The 22,044-nt window shown below is 43.9% G+C and overlaps 1 protein-coding gene across 11 annotated transcripts in view; it reads right to left on the bottom strand.

Moving 5' to 3' along the window:
- The window catches only part of Sgms1 (sphingomyelin synthase 1), a 265,051-nt gene that overhangs the window by 38,774 nt on the left and 204,233 nt on the right, over nucleotides 1-22,044 (bottom strand). The gene's annotated exons all lie outside the window — the stretch shown is intronic.

The following is a 22,044-nucleotide window of genomic DNA, read 5'->3' as shown; positions in this document are numbered from 1 at the left end:
ATATCTGTGGTGGTTTAAAAGAAAATGGCCACCAAAGGGAATGGCACTATTAGGAGGTGTGGTCTTGTTGGAGGAAGTGCGTCACTATGGCTTTGAGGTCTCGTTTTCTTAAGCTTCCCTCACTGTGACAATTAGCCATTTTCCTGTTGTCTGCCAGATGTAGCACTCTCAGCTCCAGCACCATGTCTGCGCCTGCACTCGGCCGTGCTCCCCTTCATGATCATAATAGACTGAACCTCTGAAACTGTAAGCGAGCCACCCTCAATTAAACGTTTTCTTTATAAGAGTTGCCGTGGTCGTGGTGTCTCTTCATAGCAATAAAAGCCGTAACGAAGACCGACGGTGTTCATTAGAACACTTAACCAGTGGCGGAACAAGCAAAGGCCTGTGCTCTAGTGAAGACCCCAAGGGAAGGACGCACACACAGATGCAACCAGAGGTCTTGAGTACTGCATCGTACTGCAGAAAACACAGACCAGCTAGGTTATGCTTGATGATTCTGAGAGTTCCCCCTTTTCTGCCACCGATTTCTTTTATAAGTACACACTAATTTTATAACAATCATTAAAACAATAAGAAAAGCTCAAAGCAGACGAGCCAATTTCACATGCAGGTCACATAGCTAAGAAATGTGGCAAGCAGCATCTCCCCTGCTTGCCTCACTGTCTGGGCTTCAGCCTGTTCATCTTTAAAATGGGTACAGTAACAATAAAATATTTCCTTCAGAGGGTTGTTGTCAATCACTGGGTCTATAAATGAAAGTGGACGAAACAGGCGAGCTTTTCAGGAGGTTGGTGGTGCACCTGTCTTTTTATCCTGTTTCAAATCATCAGTCATATTCAGTAGGTTCTGTCCACTTTATCTCCCGCTACAACCAACTCTATCACGTGGACTTTTTCTGACATTATTATTGCCGTGCTAACTACAGAAGGTGCTCCACATGCCTAGAAGTTTAAAAGCTGGAAATTATGCATGACATTGTTTCCCTAAGAATGCATTCATGGAACTGTATCTGGTAACGTGTACTTATGCCTTAAAAGGATAGTTCTTCCACCAAGTACACTCAGCACACATTCGCCAAAATGCTTACACATACTTCTCAAATTGACCTCCAAAAACTTACCTACTCTCCCCATCCATTTTCTCTCCAAACAGTCTCACACCAAACCCTCAAGTTGACTCTAGATTGCAGACAGACCACATGTGTCCTCCCAATTTCTTATAGCACCACCAGCAGTACCAACCTTAAGAACACACCCTGGTCCCTCCCAAGTATTGGAGGTACTGTATACCCCTCCGCCCCGACGCCTCACCTCACTCTTTTCTAGCTAAGCATCTGCAGATTCCCATAGGCAGCTGAGTGCCTCACAAAGGCAGCTACTTCAAGCAGCCACAGATTTCGTGTCCCCAGGGCTCAAAAGCCACTCAGTCAATAACTGGCCAATAGTTTCACAAACATCCCTGGTGTTGTGCAGACTGTGTAATGGAAAATAAGCCCAATAGTGTCACTAATATTGAAATGTCTTTTAAGCTACCTTGGACAGTCAAGGGAATTATGAACATTTTCCAGAGAGAAAGTCCATGTGACTTCTGCATATGAATAACCATTTCCAGGGAACCTCAGCTGCGGCGACCTTGGCCTGAGTGCCAAAGGCGTGCATACCAAACCTGAGTCCCTGCACAGGCTGTACAATACAAGGGGTCTGTCTCTTAGGCATGAGACCCAAGCCTGGCCTCAAACACTCCCCAGGATATCTAGGGTAACTGTTTGTGAAACCCTCAACATCTACAAAAGAATGCTAAAGAAAAATCTCGACTTCATGTTCAGGCCCAAGGGAGAAGGACATTGGCTTTCTCCCAAGTTCCACATCTCATAATTCTTGCCCGGCACAGGAAGCACGCCAGTGTCTGAAACCCTCAGAACCACAGACTACACAAAGGCCAAGACATTTATCATTTCTCTCTGATAGAGAAATACACAAATCATTTCTTACAAACTTCAAAACAGAAACAAATCAAATTGTGGGAGATAATTAAATATAGAGCTAAATATCTATCTGCCACAGCAAGTACTTCAAACCTCAACCAAATAGAGGAACAAGAATCTTGCAAAGTCACATCCATCAAGTCATTTTTGATAGCCAGAGGAACTCTCCAAAATATGCTACAAGAAAGGCAAGCATCTTCTATTCTGTAGTCAACAAGGATTAAGAAGGCATTCCTCCCAAACAGAGATCCTGCACCTCCCCCAATCTGGGATAGCTTCCCTCCTCAGTGTTCTACACCCAGCCCTTTCCACATCCCCCAAATCCCTTCCTCACTGACATCGGTGACACACACAGAATCTAACCTCCTGGCATGTCTGTGTGGGAGACCACTGGGACAATGCTCTGCAGGATAAACATGTCAGGCTGCCAACACTGGTGCCTTAGTGAGGGAAGTCCTTTACGTATTCCCAGGCTCTTTCAACTGAAAACAAACCTAGTAACTATCTCACCCACCTTCACACAGACTGCAGCCATGATGAGAATCCAGTAACATTAAAGGAATATAGAAGCCTCAGGTTTCCTCATTAAGCATCTTATTCTTTAAATAACATCCTTCCTTCTTTTCCAGGGACCAACTGGGCCCACAGTGACACTTCACATGCTTATGGAAGCTGTCCTTTCAGATAGCATCTCTAACGTCCCATCGCTCCAACACAGGGCTAAAGACCGTTTTCCAGTTTCATGAGGAAACAAACTCTTATTCTAAAGTGAGCTTGAAAACACACATGTGCATGCTGTTTGTCTGCACCTGATGCTCAAGTTAGGAAACTGGGAGAAGTCATTTCTGGGGAGGTGACCTCGTGGACAGGGGCTTAGCTTTTTAACAGCCACTGTGAACAAGCGTGTTCAGAGACTCCAGGGCCTGACTGGAGACGCAGAAGTGAGAGAGCCATTGCTCCCCTGGCCTCACTCACTCAGTGGAGATGGAGCGAAGCATTTCCACATGGAGACAGGCAAAACATCTCCACAGCTTGGCCTAGAAGACAGGTCATCTTGGGCAACACCCATCATCATCCGGAAAAGCCAGGCTGAACTCATGCACGTCTCAGCTTACTGAGCTTATAGCACAACACGGGGGAGAAAGAAAGAAGAATGAAAATGAAATCAACATTTCCTCCTGAAATATCCCAAAATTTAACAGACAGAGACGGTATGGGAACTCTCATCTCTAATTTTTAGAGACAATGTAGAGTCAGATTTTGATTTGTCTAAAATTTTATCCACAGGGAAGAACTGGCTCTATAGCCAAGGGGCTTGCAGAACGCGCCTGCTGCCAACAGTCAACGGACCCAAGCACAGAGCACAGCATCTAAAGTCCTCGGCAGCCCCCTTAATGACAGGCAGACCAGGGCACACGTTCATTACAGGGTCGAAGCCCAGCAGGACTTCCTATCTGGTCTTAACCAAGTGAAAAATAACTATATAAAATTCAATTGGACTCAGATTCTTAAAATAGATACTTTAGTCTTTAATACTATAAAAGCCTTTCGATGATACATCACACCACTATACAATGAATTCATAGTTAATAATGAAAGCCAGATCTCCACGGAAGAAAAAAATAAGCTAAAGCAATCATTCTGGAAATACAAAGATGACTCAACCAGGCAAAATCACAAAATAAGTCTTTTAGGAGTATTTGCTTACACTTCTTCAAAAGGAGCTATTATATGGCCTTGTCACCTGGAAAAGTCTAGAAATAAAAAAGCATTGTGATAATAAAAGCCTGCAAGAATTAAGAGTGACATAAAGCTAAAATATCACACTAGCAGTCTCAGTACTTGAGTCTGAGGTAGGAGGACGGCAAGCCTGGGGCCAGCCTGGGCTACCTAGCAAGACCTAATCTCACAAACCTGTAATAACACTACAACATCTCCCCTACAAGACTGGAATTAGGAATTGGTTACAAAATGAAATATAAATCATTAATTCATATCACTTTACTATGAAACAAACTGACGTTTTGCAAAAGTTTCAAGTTTAGACAAAGGGTTCTGAATCTGCTAGAACTTTCCATAAATGTCAATAATAACCTCATTGACCTCTTAAGTCAACGAAATACTTACTTCTCCATAGGTTCAATCTAGATATCTGCTGGAATGTTTTTTTTTTCTTCCAAAGCAGCTCTAGTAGGTTGCACCCTTTCTTATTTAGTTCTTCAAGAGTTAATTTAAGTAAGAGTTTGAGAAATACATGTGAAAGAATAGAGCAACAATACCGACCAAAAGAGCTACACATTCACTTCTAGTCTGGGGAGTGGAGAAGATTCCTCTGAGCTGCTATAACCTTTGCCCTGGCCTTTTCTTTCAATTGCTAGTGCATGCAGAGCTCACAATCCCACAATCCCACAATCCAGTTTTGGTTCACAGAGAAAATCATCCCTCCTGAAAGCAGCTCCTCCAGCTAAGTGTATGCTGACCTACTTTGTGGAGCTTTGCAGAGGGCTCGCTTTACAAAACACACACCTCTGACTTCTGGTTTACTCGGATGGTAAAGACTTCGGCTCTGAGAAGTTCTGCACATGGGGACATCGTTCCGTCTCCACTCGACCTTGTGGATTTAACTGTTTAACACTTAAATTTCACACTATCTGTAGAGAATTCCTCCTCAGTGGCTGCCCAACTGTTTATCTAATGGTCTCCCTGTTTAACTCTCTACTCCCACAAATGCTTGAACTACAGTGAGACGTAGCAACCTTCAATGCCCCCGGGTGGAGGTGACTTTGGGTTGGTAAAATTAATAGAACATAATGACAAGAAAGCAGTCACACCAACTGTGTACTATGAATCATGGTCCTGTCTACTTCAGAGAACCCCATCACCAGTGAAGTCTACTCCAACCCAGGCATTTCATGATAAGGTGTTCCTAAAAATATTCAGTAATCAGAGATCCTAAAGTATCATTTAGCACAACAAAAAATTAGAAATACATTAAAAATTATTATACAATACATGACTAAGTCCGCACTAAAGACTGCAGCACGTTTTTATATTTATAGTGATATTTACAATTTTATGAAGAGAACACCAGTTATAAAACAGAGTATCGATTTTGTTAATATATTTGTACGATAAATACCACGGGATAAAAGTCAAGGTATTATTTGTTAACTTCCTGTTGTCCCAGAAAAACAGAATTATAAAATAATGTTCTGCTTCCCCCCACAATATCTTAAAATCTCTCTGATGAGCACATTTTACTCTTGCCTAGAAAAGAAAAAATAAATAAATCTTGTCGCTCTTCTAAGTATATTGTTCTGAAATCCGAAGGCTGCATTGCAAGGCTGAAAACATGCTTCCTATAACACTTTATTCAGAAATAGGAAATAGGCTTGACTAGAATCTACAGACACAACTCTAAGTCCTACATATGAAGAAACAGTACTGAGAAGTGAGCCAATCTACCAGCAACTCTAAGACTAAATATCCCCCACTGTCCAGAGTGAAGACAAGCCAGGAGAATTGTAACTGCCTACCACCGAGTCCCGCGGTGTCTGCCCACTCAGGCGGTTACGAAAGGGAAAGAACCACCTGGAAATTCTTCCCTGGTTGTTACAATGGGGAAACCTGGCACACACAGCTCTCTGAAAACTCATCACTGTAGCTTTCTTTGCGATTTGATTCTTAGAGCTCACTTAAAACTGGAGCGAATCTATTCCCACTCAACCGACCAGCTGCCTCTGCTGGGAGCCAGCAGGGTTCTTGTCCTGCTTGCCGGTTAATCTGTCATTCTTAGATGGGGGCTCACTCTAGGGGCACCGGACAATGTCAGAGCATAGCCAATGCTTCAGATTCCAGCAGCTCCCATAGGAGCAGATGTGTGTGTACAGTGCCGATGTCGTCCGTCCAGAAGAGCTTCTCCATTTATAACAAACCTCACTCTGTGCCTTTCCATTCTTCCTTTAAAAATCAAGAGTTCAAATCCCTAGGTACCAGGCTTATTAGTTAGATTATAAAGACACATGTATAGCTCTCAATAGGTCAGAAAAGTAAACCAAGGCTGTGGGAAAAACCCAACTAGCTTATTAGCTTGTTTTTTTTAAAACAAAACAAAACAAAAAACCCCAGAGAGCTGGAAGTAGAGAGGTGGTGTATTCCCAGTGGTAAAGTGCTTGCCCGGTATGTGTGAGGCCCTAAATTCAATTCCCAGCACCACAACAAACAAACAAAACCACAAAGCTTCGGTACAGATTCTATGACAGATCTGCATAGAGCCTTCAACAGCCTTCCCAGTAGCGCGCTGGAGATGAGCAGTTTTGAGACCAGGAACTGGACTTCTGGGTCTGGGAAGACTGGAACTTGGCAGAAACAGTAAACAGGTGCTTAGAGAAGGCTCTGACCCGTCATGCGCGCGATGCCTAGGGCCCCAGAGATGCAGCTTTCCTGACCTTCGGGGGGGGGGGCTTTACTCATGATGCAGTTACATGTGAGAAATTCCTGCTCCTGCAAGTAACCTCTCACCCCAGGCTCCAGTTAGCAACCCCAATAAAAGCCCACTGGTTGGCTGGGTGTGGTGGCATATGCCTTTAATCCTAGGGTATGGTGGTACATGTGTTTAATCCCAGCACTCAGGAGGCAGAGGCAGGAGGATTTCTGTGAATTCTACCCTGGTTTCTAAAGTTCTAAAACAGTCAGGGCTACATAGAGAAACCCTGTCTTGAAAACCAAAACCAAAACCAACCAAACAAAACAACCATGGTTCACCAGCCTGGACTCTGCAGCAATCATTACTTTAGTCTGTCATCGGCTCCCTTTCTGGAGTGAGCAGACTCTGTGCTGGTGTGTGGGTGTGCTTTTATATCCTGCAGAAAAAGCTTCTCACATGACATTGCTCAAGAAAACACAAAAAGGAAAAAAGAAGATCAAAAATATCTTTTTAAACTGTATAAATAATCATAAAAATCACTCAAAAAAAAAAAAAAAAACAAAAAACCAACCCTGAAATACCAGAACTCGGGAGGCAGAGGCTGGCAGATCTCTGTGAGTTTGAGGCCAGCCTGGTCTACAGAGTGAGTTCCAGGACAGCAACAACCAGGGCTACAACAACAACAACAACAACAACAACAACAACAACAAAACAAAAACAAAAACCAAAAAAAACACCTGAAGAAGGAATACAATTTGCCCAACAGAATGGGAAGCATCCAAGCATCAAGCATTCCAAAATAGTAGCTGAAAATATATACTACTATTACCATTTCATATTAATTATCTCAAGGGAAGAGAGAGAACAAAGAAAAAACAGACAAGCATTCCATCCTGCTTTTCACCGTGGCTCTGTTTTCTCCCACGTCACTCCAGTCACAACACTCAATCCTGTCCTTGACTCTGGCATTGGAACCAGAGTGTTCACACTCACTCTGTGTTATCGACATCTAAAAGCAAAACCACAAGTGTATCTTATAGCATAACATACAGTAAGCATTTTCTCTGGATTTTCTAAGGTGTTCAGATTTCAAATATATCTCTCCCTTCCCTCAAACACCATGAAAATGTCCTTTAAGATGAAACATTTTGGTTTATAAATTACTTTTCTCCAAGATAGCTTCTTCTACCTACAAGTAGATAGATTTTTTTTTTTGTCAAATACATGATTGTTCTGACTCCGAAATACAATTGTTAATAACCTGTGAACTCTGGGAATTGGTGTCACAATCAGCACATTTGCCACAGAAAATAAAAGCAGCTGTCTTAAAGCAGGCTCTGCTCAGGTTAGGACCACCCATGTCAAACGGATGCAGGCAGAGAACCATTTCCAAATTAATAGAAAAGTCCTTTGCATCATATATTTATACAAAATCCGTTTCGCTGGTCCACTGAGGAACAGAAATGCCCACACTAGTCAGTTAGCTGCAAGTCTCCTGTGTCACCAAGGCAAGTCTCCCATGAAATGCTTATGAACTCGACCCACTGAAGCAGAGAATGAGCCGCATTTAAAGGACATGACCCCTGGGACTGACACCAGGCATAAAATTAGCAACAACGCACAGGCTCAGCTGGGAGAAATCAAGTTCAAGTGTCTCTCCCAAAATACATTCCGAATGTTTCTTCGATAACTGGTTAAGTTCAAACTATTTTCAGACCACAGAACATTCAGGGGGGACTTTTGAATGAATGGCTCTTCAGCGTGCCTGCATCCGTGGTCGCAGAAGCACCGTGTCCAGGGCACCTGCATCCGTGGTTGCAGAAGCACTGTGTCTGGGGTGCCACTGCTCGCAGCTCTTCCGCTTCTCTTTGGGGGTGGGGATGGGGTGGTAAAACAGGATTGAGGACTTCAAGGAAAACAAAAGTAGACTTCTCCCTGTGCACACCCACAGCACATCACATTTGTATCTTTTTCAGGCAATCCCTAAAACCAAGCAAGCATTCATTAATTTCTCTCTAATTTTTTGTTCTAAGACCTCGTAATCCAAACCATCTAAGGCCCTTTTTTCGGAACCTCTTTTTCAACTAACAGTTTTAAAACACAGACACACACACACAAATCAAAGTTCAGCTGAGAGCCTTACCCATGATGCAAAGCAGCCCCACAGCACAGAATCAGGTTGCTCTACCTGTGAGGAAGGTGTGAACCACCAGGGGGCAGCACAGCAGTAAGGAAATGATAGGATGAGCCAGCAGCCATCAGATTATAAAGAACACTTCTAAGAGGAAGTCAACTAGGTAATGAAACTCAGGAACCACAGCCTCTGCTTTCTGAGTCACCAACTGACATTCTTTCCCCAATACCCTTACGATTTCAACGTTCATACCATTAGCAATATAGCTATTTTTAAATATTTGAGCTATCCTGCAATGTCACAAAACAATTTCTGGGATCCCAAGGAAGTACAAAAGCCTAAATATCAGAGATCACCATTTACTAGAGAGATTAGCCCTAAGAGCTCCACTAGAAATACATCCTTGTCTTATATAAAATTTTAATAAGCTTGATTTCAATGCAATAAAATGAGAACTTCAATTGATGGTGATTACTGAATTACAATTAAATTATAAACATATAAGCTGTAAAACTCGTTAACAAAAACGCATGCTAAAATAATTTTTTTTAATGACTGAGATCTGAAGAAGCATGGCTAGACTGTTCTGCATTGGGTGTAACAAGCTCTGTCCTCTTAGGAAGACCTGTGTGTCCATCACTATGGTGTATCACATGGAAAGAACTGAAGTTCAAAGTAAGCTCTCAGCTACCTGCATGCTGCCCCAATAATAATGGATCAAACCTCTGAAACTGTAAGCAAGCCACCAAGCTTTCTTTCATAAAAGCTGTCTTGGTCATGGTGTCTCTTCACAGCAATAAAACGTGACTCAGACACGTTTTCTCAAGTCCACAGCATTAAGAGTCTCTACCGGTAACATAGACGGTACAATTATATAAATCACGGCTTTAAAGCTACAGACAAAATACTCCAAAAGTAAAAAGATAAGCAACATCACAGGACAAAATGGTTTATTTTAATGATATAGATCACAAATATGAGACGTTCTTTAAAATCTGATGAAGTTTAAATAAACAGGAACCGTAAATCTTCCAGTCATATACATATATAAAACACACACATATAAGCACACACAGACACATATGTTAACTTGTATGAGGCTAGGTGCTTGATCATAGGATCATAGGAACATACACACATACACCCCCACACTCCCCCACAGAGAGAGAGAGAGAGAGAGAGAGAGAGAGAGAGAGAGAGAGAGAAGTTCAACCTCGTTAGTTAAAAACAATTAGACAGCAAAAGAGGCTATGCTTTGGTAAGTGAGTTGACGAAGAGGAAGCATCTAAATGAGAGATGGTGTTGATGAAAGTTCAAGTTCTTTCTGGGCATGCTACTGCTTAGCTCATCATGAATCCACCCCCTTCATTTGTTTCAATCACCAAGGTTCAGGCAACACCACACTTCACTAGAGCTTCTGCCATGGTCTCCATTTTTGTGCCTGTACGAAGCCCCTCACCCTCAAGCCCTGATTGTGATTCCTATCTTTGAAATCTCGCTCTTAAAATAAAAGGCACACTACATGTCTCATAAGCCCCTTTCTGCCTTAGTATGGCCTTAGTCCCGCCACTAGACTGTGCTACTCTGCTCAATTTCCAGCTACTGCTTCAGAGCTGTGTGCAGAACATAATTACACGATTTCTTGCTTTTAAATCTGTTTTAGTAGGTGTCTGAGTCACTGCTTTATTGCTGTGAAGAGACACCATGACCAAGACAGCTTTTATGAAAGAAAGCTTGGTGGCTTGCTTACAGTTTCAGAGGTTTGATCCATTATTATTGGGGCAGCACGCAGGTAGCTGAGAGCCATAAGTTGATCCATAGACAGAGAGAGAAGACACTGGACTTGGCATGGACTACTGAAACCTCAAAGCGCACCCCCAGTGATACACTTCCTCCAACAAGGCCACACCTCCTGATCCTTTCAAATAGCGCCACTCCCTGGCCACTAAGCACTGAAACATGAACCAGTGGGGCCATTCTCATTCAGACCACAACGGCAGAAAACAGTTCAGGCCTCTGTTAAATGCTTTTTCCTTTAAAAAAATAATACTACATTTCTTTATGATTTTGTTTGTATGTGTGTAAGCATGTGCATGCACAGGTATGTGCGGGGATCAAAGCACAGCTTGTAGGAGCTGGTCATCTTCTTCCACCCGTGGGTCTGGGTACGGAACTCGGGCCATCAGGCTTGGTGGGCAAGCATCTTACCTTCACCCACTGTGGGCAAGCATCTTACCTTCACCCACTGGACTGTATCGTGGGCTCAAGAATTAAATATTTATTTCTTCTTCCTTCTCCTCACCACTCCTTTTTCCTTTTTTTTTTTTAAATGAGATAGGATCTCAAGTAGCCCAGGCTGGCATCAAACTCCTTACGTAGCCGGGGATGACTCTGAACTTCTTGTCTCCGTGCTTCTACCTCGTCACTGAAAAGATTACAGGCTTTGTCACAACATCCAGCTGTGTTTTGTTCCTTAAGTACGGCAGGCTGACCCATGCCTTTGTGTATGCTGGGCAAACATTCTATCAACAGGAGCAAGCCCCTTTCCCAGGAGCAAACCAACCAACCAATCCTAATTTCTAAAATTTACAGAAGGAACTAAGCGCTCCACTGAAATGACCAAAGGAAAGGCCCAGAAAGGGTCCCTGAGTTTTCATTCTTTGTTACAAGGAATATGAAACTGAAATTACACAAAACTTATAGAGTACCCGAACAGCAATGAGAAAAACAAAACACTCGAAATTTGTCCAACTGGACGCACATTCATCTCTTACAGGAAATAAACCCCCACTCTGTTCACTGCTCCATTAATCCTCTTTAGCAGTGTTACCTAATCAGATTTTACAGTCTGGGAATACAGGTCAGTAGCTGAGCAATTGCCTAGTGTTTGCAAGGCCCTCAGCTTAGTCTTCAGCAATTGAAAAAAGAAAGAGAAAGGGAGGATGGGAGAAAGAAGGAAGGAGGGGAAAAAGGAAGGGGGAACAGGGAGATATTACAGCAGGAAATGCAGGCTGAGGTAGGATCTGAGGGATGCTTTCCAACAGTTCACGAATGAACACTGCAGCATCCTTTAGAGACAGAGATACTGATAGGAAGAGCGAGAACACAGGCAGAGCTGTGCGGCGCATCACCAGGATGGCGGGTCTCTAACTATTCCTTACCTTACAGTTCTGGAAAGCTGACGGTGTCACTGGCCTAAATTGACTTTCTGTGTCTTAATCACACAAAGCTCGATTTTCTAGTCTGCCTACATTAGCATTCAAACTATCAGATAAAAGCCACCTCATGCACAAAGATAGCATTACGTTATCATAGCCCGGGCAGGGCGCAGCCCAAAAGCATTTCAGAATCTTATCAAATGGTCTGAAGATAGGAGGAGGTAAAGCAATTAGCTCCCAAATGCCACAGGTAAAAGAGAAATAACCAGGGGGAAATGTTGGTTTGTTAAATGTGTGTGTGTGTGTGTGTGTGAGCGCGCGCGCGCGTGCGTGTACATATTGTATGTGTGTGTGTGTGTGTATATATATATATATATATATATATATATATATATATCTCACTCTTCAAGATCAAAACTGGAAAAAGGCTAAGACCAGTCAGTAATTACGATGGCACACAGAAGAAAGCAGAATGTAGCATGAAAAAGACGGCCAACAATGGCTCTTCAAACTACGCTGAGAACTACTTTCTTACCACAGAATCAGAACAGCAGTCCTGTGGGTATCTATTACTAACCATGTCTCACTTACACGGCAGAGAAATCATACCATCTACCCAACACGGGAGTCTCGGTTCCTCAGAGAGTTCTGAATTTAGAGAGCTCAGTACATACCACAGAGATATCGTGTTCATTCAAGGGACTTGATCAGCATTCAGGGAAGAGATTACCAAAGGCTCTGGCAGGGCCAGCGTCACATTCATTACATTAAGGCACAGCGCAGATATATCTATTTATGAACTTAATGAGCTTTTGTCTTTCAGAGAGCCAGCACCAGAGGAGCTAAGGACTGAAGGTGACACTGCACGGTAAAACCCAAATCACAAATTAGAGTCCAACCAAACATTTACTAAGTAATGCTGCTGGCATCCTGTGTACATATACCAGAGTTTTTGCCTAACTAGATGAAAATGCCAAATAAAATTCTTGCTCTTTTAAAAACTTTTTCCTGCACATTTTCTTCAGCTCAGGAACACCCACCTTCTTCTGAAGCAAAAAAAAACCCTCTGAATATATACGCCCAACAACTCGCAGACCCCTTCACAGATCCCTACCAACGCATAAGAGCCCACCCATCAGCTTTACCTTCAAGTCTAATTGCCCCTACAGAGCCTACTGTGCAATTTCCACCTTGACCCCTTAAGGTCACTCCTGTGTTTTTGGGTTGCAGCCATTCAAGGAGAAGCCTAACCTCTCAGGGACACTCAGTACCCTTGCTCTGGGCCCTGCTACCTAGTTTCCCACATCTCCCCTTCTCTCATCCAGCCATGATCTCATCCCACTGACTACAGGAGCCAGCTCTGCAGGTCTCACAGGTACTGGGTGTGCTCACGGGCTTCTATTTCAGGGTCTTTGCATTTGCGGCAACTTTGGGAATACCCCTCCCCAGATATCCCTATGATTCAGGTCACTCCCTTGCCTCAATAGTTTGGTTCAAATACCTTTTGCATCAACTGAAACTCCTTGACTATCACTTTTCATATTATTTCACTGCTTCCTATTTTTATGTACTTGATAACTTTGCAGCCTGAGGCTACTGGGAAGGGGGGCTATGAAAGTATAAAGACTGGGATAATAAAACTTGAGAAACTCGGGACCAGAAGCAACTAGAAGGTCTTATCACCCATGATCCAGACAGTACTAAAGTACTAGCCTGACATGGTGGTGCATGTGTATAACCCCAGATATTGTGAGGGCTGAAGAGGGGGAATGCTTCAGCTCATGAGTTTAAGGCCATCCTGGGTTGCAGAGAAAGACCATAGCTCAAAGAGAAGAGGAAAGAATAAGCATAAAGCCACCGCTGAAGAAATCAGCTCCAAGCAAGCCATTCTGTAGCACGTGCCATGTTTCAAGACAGAATGGAGACAGGCTCTGGAGGAGCAAGCAGTGCCCCCCACAATGGCATGGTAGAGAGAGAAGCTCAGTGGGCAGACAGAAGGCAGGCATTAGCTTGTCCAGATTAAATTATCTGAGGCCACAAGAAAGCACACACCTCAGACAGGAGAGAGCACAGAGCGTGGGATCTCCGTCGCATCAAGGTGACACTGGAAAGTTTCGGACACGGGTGCATGTGGGCCTGAGATTTCTGGGGCTTGGAAGTCTACAATAAAGGTGTCTGTGCAGTTACCCTAATCCTCACCCCCCATTCAGCTCTGGATAAAGATCTGCTCACTGCCTCCCTCCCAGTCATCTGCTGCCTGCTGGATCCCAGGATGCTCTTCAGCCTGTGGTGTCATCATCAGCCATCTGCTTTGCCTTTACACTGCCAGTGTGCCAACTCTCTCCCTGCCCCTCGATAAGGACACATATGACTGCAGTTTGGTTTACCTAGATAATCCAGTAGAAGCTCCCCTTCTTAAAGGCCTTAACCATATCTTTTGCCTGAAATGCTGACATCTCTACTAAGACATGCAAATACCAGTTCTTGATGTATTTGCAGTGATTCTACTTTATTACAATTTTTGGCCATGATTTCGAGAACAATATAATACTTCATAAACCTAAAATCTGCATCCACACATTCTCTTGCAGCTTACACATCCACTTTTGCCCTAGAAAAGCGTGGTGATATTTTGTTTGTGCTTTAACAGATAAAGCTTGCCTGAAGACCGGAGTTTGGAGCTAGCCACTAGTTAGCCATAGAGGCCAGGCAGTGGTGGCACACACCTTTAATGTCAGCACTCGGGAGGTAGAGGTAGATGGATCTCTGTGAGAAAAAGGCCATCCTGGGCTACATGAGATTGAATCAGTCTAAAAGAGAAACAGAACCAAATGGTGGTGGCTTACACCATTAATCCCAGCACTAGGGAGGTGGAGACCGAAACTGATATGGCTGAGCAGAGAGCAATATAAGGCCTCAGAGGAGACAGGCGCTCGGGATTCAGTTTGAGATTTCATAGAGAGGGCATTCAGTCTGAGGACTTGTAGAGACAGGATACCCCATTTTGTCTGAGGGTTTCGTAGAGGTAAGAACTAGAGGCTGCTGCTCTGCTTCTCTGATCTTTCGGCTTTCACCGCTAGCATCTGACTCCAGGCTTTTATTTTTAAGACCAATTAGAATTCTTGCTACAGAGGAGTCTCTAATGTGGCTGATGGTGTCATTTCCCTGGTCTTACTGATTTCTTTCCTCACATTTCTTATTCCATAAAGACAACAAAACAATTATTTCTAATTAATAGCACACCACAAAGAGGTTTGAGAAGTAGGGGAGCTTCGAATTCTACTTAAAATTCAAAACACACAACTAAGAATTTTAAGTCTAGTTACATGCTTCAAATGATCTAGCCAGAAAACTACGTGTTCTTCTGTATAACCAGGCCGCTGGCAGGCAAGCAGGCTCTGACACCAACCGTCCGAAAAGCTGACCCAGGTCAGTCCCTCTATCACAGCCAATTACAGCAGCAAGGCCTGAAATGTTTCACAACCCCAGGAAATGCACGTTCATTTGCTAATCTGAACGCTTTAATCAGAAGTCCACACGAGCATGCAATTTTCAGCTGAGAACAGCACTTGGCCCAGAAAAGGCTTTGACCATCGGCTGGATGGAGAGCACAGGCAATGAGCTGTTACTATGTCTAGTAAGTGAGCCCATCTTCTCACTTCCTTAGTTCCCACCTGAGAGCTACTATATACTAAACAAGCACCCACAAGCCTGGCTGAAGAGCACACTGCACATAGGTTAAACCATCCCCACAGTTTCCACAACCCAGAGTGTACTGAACACCGACCACTAAATCACTACGCATCCCAGACAATAAGTAAAGCATAGTCGCCCTAAGGAAGCAAGGCAAACACTTGGAACTAGGACACACGGAATAAAAGAAGTGAGTCTGTCTTCAGTTTAAATGAAAGCAACAGCCAGTTCTAAACATCACACAGGAAGGCAAGGCCCAGTTACCAAAGTCTTTCTCTGAATGGCTGGGACAGAACTCAGGACACCTGAGTGTTGACAGGAACTCACTCCACTACTGAGCATGAGACCCGCTCCATCCATCCAATCCTTTAATAATACTTAAGCTCCATAGTTTCTACTTCCTAATTATGGGAAATTCTAAAACACAAGTAAGGACAAAACTTTAGAAATGCTCACGGAAGCTCAGGGTATGGCAAGGTACAGCTGAGGCAGGGGGCTGGCAAGCTGGGAGCTAGCCTAGGTTCATAAGTGACTTCCAGAACAGTTTGGGATACATAGCAAGACCCTGTCTCAAAATGAATGCATGCATATACACGCGTGCATGTGCACACATCACACACCAACACATCAGTGCATGCACAGGCACACACATATACAACCACAAAATCTTCACAGCTTTGTTTTGTTTTATTTTGTTTTTCGAGACAGGGTTTCTCTGTAGCTTTGGAGCCTGTCCTCGAACTAGCGCTGCAGACCAGGCTGGCCTTGAACTCACAGAGATCCGCCTGTTTCTGCTGGAATTAAAGGCCTGTGCCCTGGCCTGAGGAAGTCCTCAAGTGCTACATTCCCTGTGGCCCAGCAGTAGCTGTGGAACCCTCCATTCCGGAACACCAGTCATTGGAATGAATGCACACAGCAACATGTCACGGGGTTCATTTCAGGATGGATTTACTTACCATCACAGGTAAGTGGACATGTACACTTGCATTTATATATGCCATGTTTCTGGAAACATAGAGATCCTATGTGGGAGGAGAGGAAGACAACAGGAGACAACACAGAATTCTACCTTCTTACACATGGTTATATGTTCCGACTATATAGCATCCTAGTCTTTGAAAATAAAGAGTAGAGGTTAGGAAAAAAGCAGAAAGAGGGAAAAACAAAATAAGAGTTACCTAAGAATTCATGTCTCTTTAAATGGAAGTTGTTTCCTGGAACAGCGCCAAGGTTGCCATAGACTTACCATAGCCTGCCTGCTTGGAACTCCTCCCTCTTTGGAAGCCTACATTGCTGGGGGCCTGTGGCAACCCTGTTGGGACCAGAGGCCAGGCATGAAGGAGAAAAGAGAAAGCTGGGCTGCCTCCCCTAAGAACACAGTCGGCACTGCAGCACCCAGGCCAGTGAGGCTTTCCTAAGTGCTAACACTCCAATGCTCCTCAGAAAGGGTCAGAACCAAGGCCTACCACAGTCAATGAACAGACCTCCCTGGTCCTGTCCTAGATACAGAGACTCTGATTTCTAGAATACAGATTTAGAAGAAGAAAGAAGAAAAGGAAGGCAGAGGATGAGAGGAAGAGGAAGAGGAAAGAGAAGAGGAAGAAGGAAGAGGAAGAAGGAAGAGAAAGGAGGAGGAGGAGGAGGAGGAGGAGGAGGAGGAGGAGGAGGAGGAGGAGAAGGAGAAGGAGAAGAAGCAGCAGCAGCAGCAGCAGCAGCAGCAGCAGAAACCTCTCCTAATGTGGCAAAAGTCATTAAAGACACCAACCACCAGTCACAGAAAAGAATCTGATCTGGCCTGCCCAATTTGCAGCAGGTCCCCAGAACCCTAGACCAGAAAGAGGCCTGCTGTTCTTAGTTTATCTGCACCCCAACAGCCAGTCTAGGTCATAAGACTCAGAGTAGAAACCTTCATGTTGCCTCCTAGTCCCCCTCACACACACCTAGTTGCTATCCGAGACTGCACTGGACTGACTCATGAACCGTGCAGACGTCACTGTGCTGCCTGGCTGTACCATCAATACCAAGATTTACTTACAAATGTTCGTATTCACTACAAGCTTTGTTCAAGGTGTTAAATATGCTGGCTCTCTTTATTGAAATGAATAGACAGGAAGATAAATATTTAACTGAGAATTTAAGTGTGAGACTTTGGGGATATCGCTCAGCTGGGAAAAAGCTTGCCACACAAGCAGGAGGACTTGAGTTTGAATCCGATGTGGTAGGTTGTGCTCACAATCCTAGCACCGTGCATGGGCTTCAAGTTCAGCCACAGGCCCTGTCTCAAACAGAGCAGAGCGCGATCACTAGAGACCCTCGACACTGACATCTGGCTTCCACGCACAGACACACAGCACACACACAAATAAACAAAACACTAAGACTAAGCCCTGTGATGTAGGAGGGCCTAAGAACTGTCTGCAGGGCCACTTTGGGGAACACGTTCTGAATGCAAGAGAGCTGCGGTTGACGCTGGGGGCTTCTCTGCTACAGGAGAAACCGCCCAGACTCTCCTGCACCACTAAAACAGCGGGCAGAGAGACGAAGGGACAATGGAGGACGAGTCTTTTGTGGTTCTCCTGTCACGATTTTCAGTTCACTTCGGATTCAGTTGCTTTTGGCATTGAGGACCCCTCCCTTTCTCTTCATTACCTAAACAGGTAGACGGTTTTCAGTTTGAGATGATGGAAGTTTTACAAAAGGACAGTGTCCATCACCACTGTGAAGGTCCACTGCCACTGCCACGCTATGCATGTGCCATGCCCTCCACGGGCTTCTGTGTTTACCGCTGGTCCCTGCTGGGGCTGCCCTTAGGAAATGGGGGCTGTAGGGGAAGTAACTACTGGAGGGGGAGTTCTTATGTGTTATGTCCTGGTCCTGGTTCCCACCTTCCTCTTTAAGTTGTCTCAGTCAGGTATTCTGTTACAGGAGTGAGGAAGGAGCTACTGCTAAATTATGCACTTAAGAAGTGCAGGAATAAGGGGCTGAGAAATTTAACTCAGTGGGAGGCGCTTAAGGCCCTGGGGTTTGGTCTGCAGCCAAGCTGGGACTGGGTTAGAGGAGTGAGATAAAAAGTTTGATTTCACCACTTGAGAAAAACGTTTTCTTTGTAAAAAGGAACCAGCAAACAAGCCAAGCAGAAAGAAAATAATTCCTCCACAATAGGCCAGCACAGGCTCTGTGGTGGCACAAGTAGGTTACTGAGGGGAGCTTGCCCCCTTCACTCTTGACCTTCCCTAGGTCCCCTGTCTGGGGTCAGAGGGCAGTGGAGAAGAGAGACAGGAGGTTCAGGAAAAAATGAAATTCCCAGTCGGCTGGGTAGTTTAGCAGACCTCTGTTGTGCATTCAAGAAGAAAGTTCTTTGGGTACTCCCCCCCCATCCCTTCATCACCCCAGCTCCCCATCTCTTAACCACCTCAGTTCCCCATCCCTCCATCACCCCTGCTCCCCATCCCTCCATCACCCCAGCCACCACCCCCAACCAGAAGCTCAAGGAAAGGAAAGTGTTTTCCTTTTCCCAAAACTTCCTGATGCAACTGAAGGTGAAATGACAAGAAAAATTACACAGTTTGATCATGTATATACAGTCACATATATTTTATACTAGCAACTTTTACAAGGAAGAACATTGTGAATTAAGTCCTGGAATTATTTTTGACTTCTGACCTGTGGGTTTGGACTGGCATCAACTGTTCTTGGGAAGTAGTCTAATTTTGAGATAGGAGCAGAATTCGTATTCTTGGGTACAAGTTGTGTTCTTAGGAAATGATTAGGACATGGAAAAGTGCCTTGATACATATTGCAAATTTTAATCAAGCTTATATTCAGCAAATATATGACACGATCATGCTTTATTTGTTGGCTTGGCTTTGGAAGACAGGGTCTAACCATGTAACACTGTCCTTGAACTTGCTACGTAGACCAGGCTGGCCTGGAACACACAGAGCTCCTCCTACCTTCAACTCCAGAGCGTTGGGATTCAAGTCGTGTACCATCATGTCTGACATGATCCTGCTTATGTGGTTAATATATAATAGACTCGAATGTACAGAAAGTAAGGATTTATGTCTACGCTCTACATCGCTAGAATCCCGGTTGACTTTATTCTGCGTATTTTCATAGTCCAAAATTTATTATAATCAACACATGACTTTTATAATTGAGAAAGGCTATAAAATAGAAATCCTATAGCTGGGTGCTCTCCCTCAACAACATCATCTCCCTTCTCCACTCTCAGAAACTCTGCACACGTGTGCTCATCCTGTGTGATAGGCGGAAAGTGAGAGGGAAGGCCCGATGAGCTGACAACCTAAATTTAGCGGACAGATCTGAGTTACACGTCTCAAAAACAACCCCTGAAATAGTCTGGCCTTATGAAACTAAAGTGCATAGGCTTGTCACTCTGGGCTTCCTGAGGCATCTAGTTCTATCAAATGCCCCCAGGAATTACATGCTATTAAATAGAGTGCCACGGCGAACTATTACTCAATGTCCTGGCAAACTGCACCCCGTGTCTCTATGAAACACAGGATACCCACAAACCAGAGGCAAAGGTCAATCTCCTTTCCTTTCATGTTGTTCAGTGTTTTTGTTGTTGTTTGTTTGTTTTGTTTTTTGAGACAGGGACTCACTATGAACCCTGGGCTGGGTTTCAATGTGAGGCACCCCTCCCATCTCAACATCAGAGTCTCCAGGATTGGAAATATGAGCCGTTATGCCATGCTTAAGGTTCACATCTAGAAATGTAGTTATTAACCTCAGAAATCATCAATAACCATACCTAATAAAAATACTAAGATTCACAATAAAAACATTTTCCCCAACAGACACGGACATTTTTAATGCATATTATAATATTGCCGAATTATCTCAGCAAAGATTTTAGGTAATTATACTGCACTGTTGAAGACAAGAAGGCCCAAGAAGTGAATGCTTGAAGTTTTTCACTATGAGTCTAACCCACAGAGTTGACAGAATCATCATTCAATTGCTTAGAGAAACAAAGGCAAATACCTATTTCTCCTTTCACAAGGTTTAAAAATAGTTCTGTTGCAATTCTAGCTGTCAGTGTTTCACAATTCACTTGGGATTTTCTTTTAAACTTCCACTCTTCCTGTTGGCCTAACTTCTTAAAACAAACACACAACCTCCATTCCTCAACCCAACTCTGCTTGAGAGAACAGAAAGATGGCTTCATCCGAGGGCACTGAATTCAGCTGTGTAGCGGTGCCAACCAGAAGGGAAACCTCAGACTTTGTAAACATTCTTTGAGTAATAACAACAGTTTTAATGACCAGCTTTTATTTTCCTACATAAACGTATACCTGTTTGGTTTGAATTCCAAAGAGCACAGCGTCACAAGACTGTCAGACTGCCTCAGCATTAACTCTTCTCTCAATATTGCTCTGTTTATACACACAAGATACTGAGTACATGCCAAAACACGTTATTAGATTTATGTTTTTCTTTGTTCAGTAGGCACAAGAACCATCTTTTTTTTCCAGTATAAAATAAAAACCATTTACTAGGCATGGGGTTTGGCTCAGGGAAAATGCCTGTGACATATTTATATTTAGACGTGTGAGGGCCTTTGATCACAGTGCTCAATAAAATGTTTCATTTGATGACTGAAATCCCCTTTCCATCTATATCCTGAGGTGGAAAGAGGCGGGGCTTTTGGGAGGTGATTATGTTATCACAATAGGGCCCACACAGATGGGACTAGTGTCCTCATAAAAACAAGACCCAAGAGTTCAGTTCCCTTGGCCCTTCTACCACAAAAGGATCTGATGCTAATAGTCCCAGAAGAAGACTAAGCTGGCCTTCAACTTCTTTCCTATCCTGAGGATGGTCGGACATTTCTGTTGTTATGGTAATCTTATGGCAGTAGGGGCAGACTGGGACTTGGCCTTTCTCTCCTCAATACTTGCCGAATATTCTTCCCTTCCTGCTGACTACTATTTTGTAGGATCTCAGTTAAGCTGTCTCACAATTGAGACTTTGGTTGCCTTACCCTAAAACAACAGTAAGTAACATGACACCCCCTCTGCCCTCCAAAGGTTTCCACCACTTTTTTTCTGTCATTCCGAAATAAATATTAGGTTCTTAAAGTTGCAAGAGCAGTAGAGGGAATTGAGGTATACCTCTCATCAGGTTTGTGTCAAGAGAATCACGGCACAACGAGTAAAGCCAGCAACTGGCTCTGACAGTCTCAGCCACACAACCTGTGTTCCTCTCTCAAATTCACTAGCTCCTCCAAGCTACCCCACCCCAGTCCACCTTCCCACCATCAACAGTGAATTGGAAATCTTTCTTAATTTTGCACCTTCCTCTTCCTCTTTCCTTCCTTGGCTCTGATGACCTGAGCAGGTCTGAAAACCACAGTATTTTGTAGAATCTCAGATGGTTCCCTGGTGTGGGAGAATTATCTGTATTCTGTCAATCATGCATTTTAATAAAACGCTGATTGGCCAGGCAGGAAGTATAGGCAGGTCAACCAGACAGGAAGTAGAGGCGGGGCGATGAGAACAGGAGTATTCCAGGAAGGAGGAAGTCCCTCTGCCATTCCTGCCCAGATCACAGAAGAGGCAACATGTGAGCTGTCACACTGAGAAAGGTACTGAGCCGTGTGGCTAATATAGGTAATGAT

Source organism: Myodes glareolus, chromosome 7 (assembly GCF_982192425.1).
Source record: "Myodes glareolus chromosome 7, mMyoGla1.1, whole genome shotgun sequence".
NCBI classification, from domain to species: domain Eukaryota; kingdom Metazoa; phylum Chordata; class Mammalia; order Rodentia; family Cricetidae; genus Myodes; species Myodes glareolus.
Note: the sequence above shows the minus strand (reverse complement) of the source record. Positions and strands in the feature narration are given on the sequence as shown.